Below are 12904 nucleotides of genomic sequence, written 5' to 3'. Positions count from 1 at the left end.
AAAAAGGTATGAGAATGTCCAGTACTAAATTTTAACTTCTTCCTTGATATTTTTGGATGATATTAATGTATGATGAAACAGATGTAAATGGCTCAGGCATTATATTAAGGGGAAAACTGGGAAAATATTTCAAGCTGTAACACTAAAGTCCATAACAGTTTTCTAAGTAAGGGAGTTAGGACAAAGAACTAAAAGTTTTAAAGATTGTTCCCCAAAAATGTATCTAACTGATTATTTGTCAATGTAGAAGTGATACTGCAGATACTATATTCAGCTTTAATGGGTGACTGACTTTTCTTAATTCTGAGGGCATAATGAAGGAAGAGTTGAATTATGTTTTTGTATCAATATTTTTTATATTATATTTCTATCTCAAAATGTATGCTTCAGGGTCTCCCAAACGTAAAATAATGATTTTCCTTCCTGACTGCCAACACCCTACCACCTTCAATTTTAAAATGGGGAAAATATGAAGAGGAAAATCGTCTTTTGAAGTATTAGAGTTTTCTACAGCTGAACCCCAGAGAAACCATGTTAATGATTCCAGCAGAATTACAGTTCTGTTGTTGTTTAGAAATGTGTTTTATTCAGCTGTAACATTAAGGAACAAATTTTATTCAGTTCAAGTTGTCAAGAAAATAAGATATGTTTTGATTTTGTGATTTGCCTTTATCACACAATGTAGTCTATTCTAGAAGGAATGAAGAACAAGGAAAATGTTTTAATGTCTTCTAGTTTATGCTATAAAACTAGAATTTTCTCCATAAAGAATGAAGGAAGTCCTGAAAGAAATTCCTTATGAACCTGGATGGGAAACCCTAGCAGCTCTAGAATTCCAAGTTTTCTTGATAGATCATTGAGAAATATAATGTCTAAAATAGCACACTGACTAGGGGAAGTTACTTTTGTGAATTAACAGTAAGTGTTACACACATGTTTGGCTCAGACCCAAACACCTCAAAATATGTAATGAATGCAAACTTCTGCTAAAACTACCTGTTGTTATCCTGTTGTTATTGAGAGGATCATGTGGAAACAAGCAACACTCCACTGTTTGAATACTCTTTAAATGATTGGATGCAATAATGGTGGTTTTGTTCCTTCTTCATTGTGTGGTTTATTAATAAGAACCAAGTAGCAGAGGCAAGTAGTGATCGGGTAGATGGACCTTGATTCTCCCTCCATGCTCCTAAAAATAATTTTCAGCAGAGATTTTTTTTGTAGGGCTTACTGTTTCAAATAATGTGTACCAAATGGCATAAACACACAAGTTCAGTGCCTTTTCTTGTTAAAAATAAAGATATTGGAATTTTTTACAGTATTGAGGCTCTTGCAACAATGAACTCTCTAAAGTGTTGAACTAGAATCTCAAAAAATAAAAACTGTTGGGTTTTTTCGTAAAATTTGGATTTAAGAATCAGTATAGATCTTCATTTATCAGCAATATTGTAAAACTTTTAGATACCTAAACTTCTCTCTGTAAATTTGGATTCTCTTAGAAAGAGTTGCTTAAATAGCTTGTGTCTATTCACACAAAGGAACAGCCAGTGGTAATTACAATTAAGCCTGTTCTAGTAACATGCAGATATTTGTCACAAAGCTAATGTAAAATGGACAGTAAAAAACAGGCTGGAATTAATAATTAATTGCATAGGGCTCAGAAGACTTACTGTGAATTCTTCTCTTTGTGCCAAATAGCTACTAAAAGTCCTGTGTGCTGTTATTAGTTATCTGCAAGCTGTTCTGGTGGTTTCCAAATGTTTGTGATTCCCAGCTATGTTTCTGATGTGCAAAGTAACAAAGTCCGGTGAAACTGATAGTTTTTTAAAATGCCAAATTTGAAATAACCCAGAAACCTCTCTGTTTAATATGTTACAGCTCCATTCCCAAACTTACAAGCAGTATGGCTATGTAATTATCTTTTCCCCTACACATTATTTTTTTACTTCAAGGGGTTTTATTTGTGACTTTTGAAAAATGTTGATGTTAACTCTCCTGTCTCTATACTTTAGTACCTCAAACTACCATAATTTGGTGTATCTTCTCAGATGTTAGTTTTCTTCCTATGTGGACTTGTACAAAACTTGTACAGAACCAAATCCACTTTATATGTGCGGCTAGTGGATGGCATGACAGTCAAGAAAACTGAGCCAGTAAAAGTAAAATAAAAAACTCTTCAGTAATCCAGTAATATTTTTTAATTTCAATTTCATTGGAATCATTTTTATATATGTCTCTATTTTATTTTTTTAACCAAACTTCAGAATAATTCTAAAAAAAAAAAATTGTAGATTCTGAAATCTAAAAATAAATATTTTTATAAACTTTCTGTATTGTGTAGTGCTTCTTCCTGCCTGAAACAGTTCCTGTAAAACAGTTATTATTTTAATGACTGGATAATTGGAAGATAAGTATTAATGAAATGTTGCATGTTATCAAAACTGTATTATTAGTACATTCTTAAGTTTATTCATAAATCTCTGCCAGAGACCCAAGTTCTAAACCATGGAACTATTTATAGTTTATAGTTGCACTATTACCAATTTGATAGTGTTTATTAGAAACATTCATATATGGAAACACCTAAATCATTTGCTACGTCTGAAGATACGGCTGTTTCCAATGAACAAATAATTTTCATCTCACCAAATTTTTCATTGCTCTATCAATTTACTGCAGCATTCATTGTGAATAATAGACTAGGGTTTTTTTTCAGATTCTTTGCTAAATTGGGCAACATTGGCTTAAATTAATCTCCCTAGTCAAATTATTATGTCTGTATCTTAAGTCTTAGCAGAGTGGCTGCCCAAGAAATTACTGCTCCAGACCCATTTCATGTGACAAACTAAGCAAAAGAATGGCAAATGAGTACTCTGCTGCACTGGTCTTTTTTTTTTCAGATGTATTATAATACACTAAAAAAATACCTTTAGAGAATGATTGTCAAATAAAGTATCTGTCATTTATGATAACCTACCATGATTAACAGTTGTAGTTAAAACACTACACATTAAAATGCAGAAAAGAACTTCAATAACAGGTATAAAATCAAATGACCAGAACTCTTGAAGATCATCTTCAATCCAGGTAGTTTTTTATTTTAGGAATAGAAGATATATCACTGGGTCTGTTTCATGAATACACCAAATCTTTTTTTTCTACTGAAAAAAAAAATCAGTCTAAAGAATACCTAATTACTGAAAATGCCAAAAATTATTCAAACTTCCATTTAAAACTTAAACCAGTCACAAGCCAATTAGTTCAGTCAATGAGAAACAAAACTCCTTTTTTAATACTTTTAGCATTACAAAGTTCCAGATAAACCAGCCAGTTATCATTAAAATATCAGCCAAAACATGTAACAGCTGGAGCTCATTTCACACTAACATTACTCAGGCATTTTGCTTAAAGCAGTTTCCTAAACTCCCTAATAACAGAGATATTGGCAGATAACAACTTAGGTCATGACTTAGGTGTTTAGATCTTTCCAGTGATTACAGAGGAAAGGAAATAAGCAAAGTAGCTTAGACGAGAGGTTTAACTTTTTCTGGTTAATGCTAGGCAAGATTAATATTTTTTCCTCAGATATTTCTTTCTAGCAAACTTATTACATTAGATCTGACTTTGTACTTTCTATGTGCTTGAGGTATTGGCACAGTGATATAGAGTGGTACATTGTCTTCTGCTGCCTTCTGCAAATTATAAATTATTTCACAAAACAGTCTAGAATAAGATGCTGGAGTAGCTACTCCCAATGGAATTATATCCGTTTCAAATATCAAGGGGTTTTTTTAGTATTAAACTCATTTGGAAACATATTAGCCATTCCAGAACAAGCCAAGCAGCATGGTAAAAAGCTTCTCAAAGCCAAATTAGCTAATGCCTGAATTAACAGTTATAGAGTGCTCTCAGCATGGTACTAATTAGTGCTGCCTAAATCACCCACATACATCTATTGTAATTTTAACTGATGCTACGCTAGCAACAGCTACAGTTCCTTCAAAGCTATTTGAATGGTGTCTATTCTGCATTTTGCAGTACAGAAATACCCACAGGCACACATATTAGAATCCAGATTGAACCTAAAAGAGGAGTGAGCTCAGAAGCTTTCTACTGAACTAAGCAAATTCCTTCTTTAGTTTCTATTCTGAAAGGCTGTGCAGCCTTGCTATGCTGGTCTGTCACTAGGAGATCTTTCTGCTTGGAAAACACTGTTTACATTTAAGTCATTTTTATCCCTTCCAGAATTTTCCCAGACAAAGGTACTGCAACACTTCAGATGCCCTCGGGGATCTCCAACTCTAATTATTTACGTGAGTGAGATTTTAAGACTCTAAGAAAGATTTTACATCTCTAAGGAAAGTATATTGTAAGGATATTAAATACAATGCTGAGAGACTTCAAAAAAGTTCCCATCAAGTGAGACTTGTTTCAGTCAAACTAAAGTGGAAAAAGCTGGAATTTTAGCTTTAACTGTGGGAGCTCTTGCTTTTGCCTATTTTTGCTTGGATCTTTAATTTTATTTGTATCCCATGATTTCTTATTTTATTTAGGCTCCAAGTAATGAAAAGCATTTGGACCTGAAATCTCATCAACATATCCAGTAAAAAGCTATTAAATTCTGAATATTTCAAATATCAAATAATTTAGGAGACTTATGTGCTTTTAAATATTTAAATGTGAATAGGTAAAACTATATTTTTTAGGTTTAAGGCAAACTGTCACACAACTGAATTATTTTCCATGTCTAACTCTTAATCCACTTGTTCTTTTTTTACAAAATATTTCATTTTGGCTATTGTATAGACATAAGCATATAGTTCTGAAACTTGTTAGAGAAATTAATTTGTTTATCAAGCTTCTTTGGGGTGGGATGACCAGGGGGTAAACCATTTGCAATATACTCAGACTAGATGTATTTTTAAAATAAAGCTGTTTGAATATTTTTTTAAAAATAAAAAATTGTCAGGGTTCAACAGCAAGATGCTTTTCTAAATAGCTGTATTCCAGACCTATCTTCACAGACCTGAACTTTTAATTGCAAAAAATCCACAAACAAGCCCCCCAACCAACCAACCAACCAACCAGAATCCTACAATCCACACACACACAAAACCAAAAAAAAACCCAGACAAACAAACCAATCAACCTAACAAAAAAAAAAAAAAAAAAGAGAAAAACAAACCAAAACCAACAAAATACAAAGCAAAGGAAAGCACCCTTTTCAAGGCCATGTAAACATATTTTTGATGTCAACTCTCTTAATGAAATTGCTGATTCTGGGTCTGCAGACAAAATATGTACTTCAGAGTCACTGAGATAAGTATCTATAGATACCAAAAGTGAAGAATAGATGTTTGAGAACAGGAAATCCCCGCTTATGTTGATGCAATACATGAATGTATAAAAATACTGTTAGCACTTTTTGAGGCCATAACAGGTCACAGTGCTCCCTCTGTAATGTCATTCTGGGAATTTTGTAGATAAATGGGGGAGAACAACTTGGTGATTAAATTAGTACCGAGAGCTCTAGCAACATCAGTAAGTCTCCTGTAGTGTGTTGTGTAAGAAATACATAGGTACTTCAGTCTACTCATCTTAAAATGACATGCATTATTAATTCTTATTCTCCAGACAGTTTATAAAGGTGATTTAACAATCTTGCCATGCTATGCATCATAATTTTTAGTTTACCAAATAATTGCATTAAATTATAAAAGGGACAAAACCGTTAATTTTTATGTATGTTCTCATTGTGTCTGTCAAATACTATTCCAGAAATTTTCACTGTATCAGACTGAGATTCCTTGCAATGGGTTTGTTAGTGGATAGTCAGACAAAAATTTTCAAAGGTCACCATTATCTTTCCACATATTTTTACTGAATTTTTTCCTCTGTTAATATGTTAAAGGTCATATTTTTAAAAGTACATTTACATTCCCTTCTTTTAAAAAAGAAAGATTTTTTTTTCTGCAGTAAACCAGGGGAAGAAAAGAGATTTTCTTTCATGGCTATTTCTTTTTTTTTTTTTTTTCCTCAAGTAATAAGAAAAAAAGGATTTATTTAATAGAGGGTAATATCAGCATCATATCAGTAGAGATGTTCCCAGAGATATCAAAGCTGGGGGTGGGTAGCACAGACTGAGGAGACTCATTCCTTTGTATGACTGCATACCACTGATAAATCAGAGCCATTTACCACTCAAGAATATTACATACCAGCTTTTGTTACTCACAGATTATAAGATTTCCATGTCTTGAACCTGTATTTTCAGTACTTTTAGTCACTTTGTGATTTCTACATAAAGATATTTACTTCTATTCTGTTTGTCTTTCTTTTATGTAGAAATTATATATAGTGGATCAGAGGACAGTAGGCAGTTTTAATACTGCCTCAGATAATACATCTCTGAGTGATGAAATGAAATAGCAGCCATGTGAAGCATCTGAATGAACATCATGGCCACATGCACCATCCTACATGGTTTTCTCAGTGTTGTTTTCACAGTCTTGAGTGAACCTTTCAGAGTCTATATGGACAATAGTATAATGATGGTTTCTACTTCTATTCAGTACTGTTTAAAGGCCAAGCTAGCAAAAATTTAATGTAGCAAAAATGTATTTGTTTTTAATTGAAGAAAAATAATTTCCTGCCTTTAAATGTGATGTTAGTTTCTTCAAGTACGGTACAATAAAAGGACATTTCATAAAGGTAAGAATACAGCTTAATCTGATAAAATACTTTAGATAACAGGCTCTTCAACTCACGCTTCAACTCTACAATCTTACTGCTATTCAGGCAATTTCAGTCAATGAGCTAGTCAGAATAGTTTAATGCAGTTGAAGTTTTGCAGATTTTCAGTAAAATTCTTCCCAAGCAAGTGTAAACAGTTTATCATTCCTTGTTTTCACTTGCAAGCAAGTTGCACTTTGAGCATCAGCAGAGGAAAATCCAAGTTTCTTTTAGGCTTTAGAAAATGAAGTAAGTTGGTTTCACTTAATTTCATTTTTGTTACCTTAAAGTGAGATACCTATTCTGACTGAGATAATATAACCTCTCTCTGCAATCAGTGGTAGCAGATAAACTTTCCCATGCAGTCCTGGAAAAGAGTCTGTGAAAGTCTGAGACTTTCCACTTATAAAGATATGTCAAAATCTTAGTTCAATCTGCTTGAAATTCTGTTTGGTCTTTATTAATCTTAAATTATGTTTCAGTAACCTTTGGTGTTTATTTATGTCCTGAATAAGAAATAATATTTTCTTGAGGCAGTATTAAAAAAAAAAATTACATGGTGCACATAAGTATAGTTTAAGCACTGAAAATTATTTCCCAAGATGCTACACTCTCTTCATACACAGTAAAGTATGTGTTAAAGTTCATGTACTTCATTAAAAATTACCAGGAGCATAAATTTGTTCCTTTTTTCTGAAAACCACTTTTAATGTAATGCGGATTCTTTTCCTTATTATCTCTTTCAGAGTGGGCACTTCAGGATACATACAAAATGTGCTATTCCAGAGGGGCAGATGTCCTGCTTTCCTCAAGCCTTCCTTATGAAAACAACACTTAATGATAGCTACAGGTTTTCATTAGTGGGTAAACCACATTAATGAGGTCATTTTCTTCCCTGCATTTAACCCTGAAATAACAACACTGAGAACAGAATCAATTTGACTAAGACTATCAGTTCAGTGACAGAAGAAAACATATTTGTCCTGAATCTCATTCTATGTCTCTAAACTAGGCTGATTCCAATAAGGAAAATGTAGGACAGTCACAAATACTATTTGATTCTGTCTTACTTTCAAATATTTCTTTACAGAATAGTGGTCATTTTTTGCTATAATAATCACATGCAAACAGAGATACAAAGTAAGAAAAATATCTGTAATTGTTGCAAGCACATATCCTGAGCAGTTCCCTGAATGGGGCTTTTTTGAAAGGTTTGCCTCTTGCCTTAAGAACTGCTGATATGTAATAGAATTTTCTAAGGAAGAGGCTACAGGAGATATAAGATTTTAAATAATTATCTCATGTATATCGACCTTTTTTCTGAAATTCTAAGGTCTTTTGGGGGTTCATTCCTCATAGAAATACATACTTTCCCAATGTGTTTGAGTTTGTTGTTTTGTTGGGGGTTGGGTGGTTTTTTTGGTTTATGCAGTCTGCAGTTGCAATGTGATATAGACAAAACAGAAGCTGAAGAAAAATTCCAATTTTCTGTTAAACTACTATGTCCTAATGCTTTGTGGTTAACCATACACCTCTAAAGTATCTTGAAGAAAGTATTTCTTTCATAGTTTCCTAACAGTTCAGTGCACAAAGTAACAAAAATAAACTCTGGTTTCTGCTTCTTTAATAACCTTTCAGCTCTGAATTCAAGCTAAGTTTAAAGATAAGTACTTTCAATACTTGAGCATTTCACCAGCAGAAGTTGAAGAGTGAGTAGCTATAACTAAGTCAAGGAAAGACTATTTCATGTGTATCAATTCCACATACTGTGTTGATGAAAGGTATTTTTTCATACCGTTTTCTTTCTTCGAAGAATCTTTCTGTCTGTTTAATCAAAGGATAGAGGTGGTGTTTTCCCAGATCTTACAAAAGATTTACCAGAAGTTCTCCAACTTCATTTTTCTCCTGGGAGCCATCAGACTTCTCATGTATCTCTAGGTAAATATCTGTCCATGTTTCTTTTGTCATTATGAGGCTTTTAAGTCTAAAAGTTTCCATTAATGACTTGATTTATATGCTCCCATTTTTTTTTTAAGAATTACACATCTGAGAACTGTGGCCTGTATAAGTATTTTCTTAAAAAAACAAAGAAGTCTCTAACCTCATGATTTTCTTGGAAATATCTTGAGATGTAGTGTAAGTAACAGAGATGGTACCAGTTGTCAAAGAATCCCATCATTAATCTTTTATAATTAAAAGTGTTGAGAAGCTAAATGCAGTTGTCATTTTCATCTGTTTCTTTAATAATTCTTTTCACCTCAAAGTGCTTCACATGCTGAGCCTACTTCATTCAACATGGAATAAGGATTATCCAAAATCAACTGCTATTTTAAACAAATAGAAATATCAGACATACTTGAAGATAGAACTTGAAACAACTTCTTTTTAAAAGAACAGAAATTTCTGCAGTACTTTTGCAAAGGAAAAAGGATATTCACTTGTAAAATGATAAGAGATGTGAAAAAGTATGGTAAGTATCAGTATCTTTCAATTATTTCCTATAAACTAGAAAGCATTGATAGGTGTATCTTTATCATTTATTGCTTAATTGGTATAACAAAGCTGTTCTATGTCTAGATAAACTGTATTATTTTTTTCTATGGATAAACATACGGGGCTGCAAAATTACCACCAAAGAGAAAAAAAATTCTGAGCTATGAGTTCTTCATGTTTCAGGGATTTTCTCCCCCAACTGTGTATGAGGAGAGAGAACTGCTCTAATTCAAGTTCTAGTTATCAAAGAGGGGATAGTATGCTAGAAAGTTAATGTGCCTACTTCCCTACAGTTGCCAGGGAAATTAATTAATTTTAAAATAAATTAAAAAATTAAACCCAAGCTTTCATGATGGTATTTAACTACATGTAGTAGGTCAGAAAGTAGCAGGTTGTCTTTTAAATTTACTTTTGCTCAAAACTAGTTCAGTTTACAATATTTATTAGGGAGAGGATTACATCAGTACTGCGTAAGATTTAGCATAAAGATTCATATAGATTTTCAGCCTAATTGGGGTTTTATTTTTATGTTGTCTCTCTTTCATATTTACTCATACACAACACTATATAGACAAATATTTAATATTGTGAATTCTGAAAATTACCTGCTGTGTAAAACTGATTTGGTTTTTCAGGTGGTATCTAAGAGAAACAATTAGTTCCTGACTAGAAAAGACTATCTGGAGGTTCTTTGCTTGGTTTTGGTTTTTAAAGTCAATTCTGCATATTTTATACTTGCAAAAAATGCCGTCATCATGTATTTCATAGCAGTTCCCATGGAAACTCTGTTGCATTCCTTTGTGTTTTGGTTTTTGATTAAATGTAGTAACAGCTGGTGGTCATCCCTCAAGTTAAATTAAATTAAGAGTTCATTGATTTTACTGCCCTCATAGTATTTTTCTCTCTCAAACATTGACCTTCTATTCATATATTGGCTAAGAAGCACATCATACTGAAGGACATCTGTATAATCCCCTAGGCAGTCACTTATGCCATCAGAGCAAGATACACAAAGGAACACTAAATTATTGGTAGGACATGTGGAAATAAACTGAGCATTGACAATTTCATTATGAGAGGGGTGAACTGGTACCTAAGAAAAAGATATGAGCTTTTCATGTGGCCAAGCATAAATAAATCAGCTTGGGTACAACATGAACTTCAACAAATGCTTAGATATATGTTATTTTTGTTCAAATAATATTACAAAAAAATGGTTTAAGTTGCCATGGGAAAAACAGTCTTTATACCAGGATTATCACTTCATTTCATTTATTTCCAACTGACATCAATTTTTATTTATGATCGCAGGTACTGAAAAATGAAAGAAAACAACCCTAGGAAAAAACCCTACCTTTTGTGCTTGTTTCTTAGGTTTTCTCCAGTCCACCACCTTCCTTCCCCCTTTTCTCATTTCAATTTCCCTTGCTTTTGTAGCACAATACATGCAATCCTTCCCGCACATTTTTGGAGAGGCATTGGGCAATGCAAGAGGTTGAGGTCAGTGCACAACACTTTTCTTTCTGGTGCCCTTTGCATCTTACTCTTTTCCTCCACTGTTCATCACTTCTTAATTATTTTCTGTGCTCCGGTGTGGAGCACTCAATGGCTGCTGTACACTTCAGGGTTACCCTGCCTTGGGAAGGGCCCCAGTCCCTCTGGGCTTGTCAGTACCCCAGTCCCTCCACAGGCTGCATTCTCTGTAGGCCTGTTTCTTCCCTGCTGTGGGATCATTCCTGGACCCAGTCCCCCAGGGCCATCTGTGATCCAGCATGGGTTCCCATGGACAGTGCCTCCTCTGCCAAACCTCAACTCCTCCCAAGAGTGTATTTCCAGCCTGTCTCCATCGATGTCCCCTTCATATTCCTCTTCCATTTCATTTCTGTAGGCAGGCCTTTTCACATTTCTCCTCGCGTGTCCTGTTTTTGTATCTTCCTGTGTCTTCTCTCACATCTCCTACTGCTTCCCCCTTTCTGTGGTCTCACGTGCATCCTGCACCAGTGTCTACCACCCTTTCTCATACGTGTCTGAGCCAGTGCACTTCTCTAACAGGCTGATTTTGCTGCATCCAGTGGGACAATATGTGTCACTGGGATTCCCTTGCTTTCTAAATGAATTTATGACAAAGCTTTTGTTCCTTTTCTGATGCTCTCCTAAAAATAAGAAACTCAATGGGTGAAACAGCTGAAGACCTTGCAATCTGGAAATCAGCAGAAGTCTGGGCATTTCTATGTCATAACCATGCAAGTCTAAATTAAATTCATAGTGAATCAAACTTCATTTTCATACATATGGTCAATATTGCTTCCGATGCCTTCTACAATCTCCTGTGACACCTCTAAAACAACATCTTGCAGTATTCTCTGATACTTGGTCCTTATATTCTCCCCCTTTCAACTCAGAGGTAGAACTCAAGTAGATAGAGCAGCCTGCAAAAATTAGGGATCCTAATTTCGAACTATTATGAATTAATTTATTTATGATACAGATACTTTTTTCTGTCATTCCTGACATGTATCTGTGCACATGGATTTGCAAAAAAGTGTAATTTGTAAGGAAATACCTGCAATAACCTGGTAAAATTGAAAAATAAATGCTATTTGGGCCATTTTGGCATGTGAGGAGTTTGCACGATGTCTCCCACACTCCAAGCAATGGAAATTTTTTTTAATGTAAAATTATATAAACTTTCATTTGCTAATCCCCAACTGACTTTCTATCAATCACTCATATAGTGGTTACAATAACTTCTATTATTTTTTTCTTGGTCTAATTATGCTATTTTGAATCCCACTGTCAAACATTTTAGGCATAATTCAGGGCATAATTCATTTCTATCTCTCTTCTCTCACCCCCATCTTTCCTGCAGATTAACACCAAAGCAAAAAATCTGTGGGAACAAGAAGAGCTAGGCAATTTTGTTAGGCGTGTTATAACTTCCTTACAGGCATCACGACACTCAAGAGGAATGAACTCATGACCTTTTACTCTGCTTATTAAGGAACATCTTTATTACTGGCCATAATATCAGACAGTAAAGTAAGGGTGTAAATTCCATATACCAAGAGATAATATCAGGTCTTATATTCACAGAAGACTAGATTAAGCTGAGGGTGACATTAGTTACTGCAGTAAGGTCTGAAGATCTTTTACAGAAAAAAAGTGTACTTTCACTCTCTCCCCTCTTGCACGTAAGCATTCCATACACACATGACACGACAGGAGGAAATTACTCGCGGATGTTCATTTGCATGCTTACAATTTATTATTTACTGCATCTCTGGCTGCCTCAGGTAAAAATATTACTAAAATTATAATAATATTCATTGCAACCATTGCTTAATTATAGTCAACTAGCTTCTTACAAAGCTATGTTTATTGACTATGAGAATCAATCAGAAAAGATGCTTTCTTTCTCTCCAAATTTTACTTTGTTTCTAAAAATCTAGTAGGATTACATGGGTAACATATACTATGAAAAGAAAATTTTAAAAGTAGATATATAATCTGAAAAAAAGCTTAAGTTTAATTTGCAGCTAATGACGTTTTATTCTTTTAAGATAATCTTTCTCTTTCAAGGTGCAATTTCTTTCTCTTTCAAGGTGCAATTTTAAAAACAGTTTTACCCTTTTGGAAACAACAACAAAATTTTACTCTATATCCTGTACAGGAAAACAGG

At 33.8% G+C, this 12904-nt stretch overlaps 1 long non-coding RNA gene across 1 annotated transcript in view; it reads right to left on the bottom strand.

Moving 5' to 3' along the window:
- LOC144246386 (uncharacterized) overlaps nt 1-12904 on the bottom strand; it is a 160966-nt gene that overhangs the window by 48995 nt on the left and 99067 nt on the right. The gene's annotated exons all lie outside the window — the stretch shown is intronic.

Source organism: Lonchura striata, chromosome 5, assembly GCF_050655825.1.
Source record: "Lonchura striata isolate lonStrDom1 chromosome 5, ASM5065582v1, whole genome shotgun sequence".
Taxonomy (NCBI): domain Eukaryota; kingdom Metazoa; phylum Chordata; class Aves; order Passeriformes; family Estrildidae; genus Lonchura; species Lonchura striata.
Note: the sequence above shows the minus strand (reverse complement) of the source record. Positions and strands in the feature narration are given on the sequence as shown.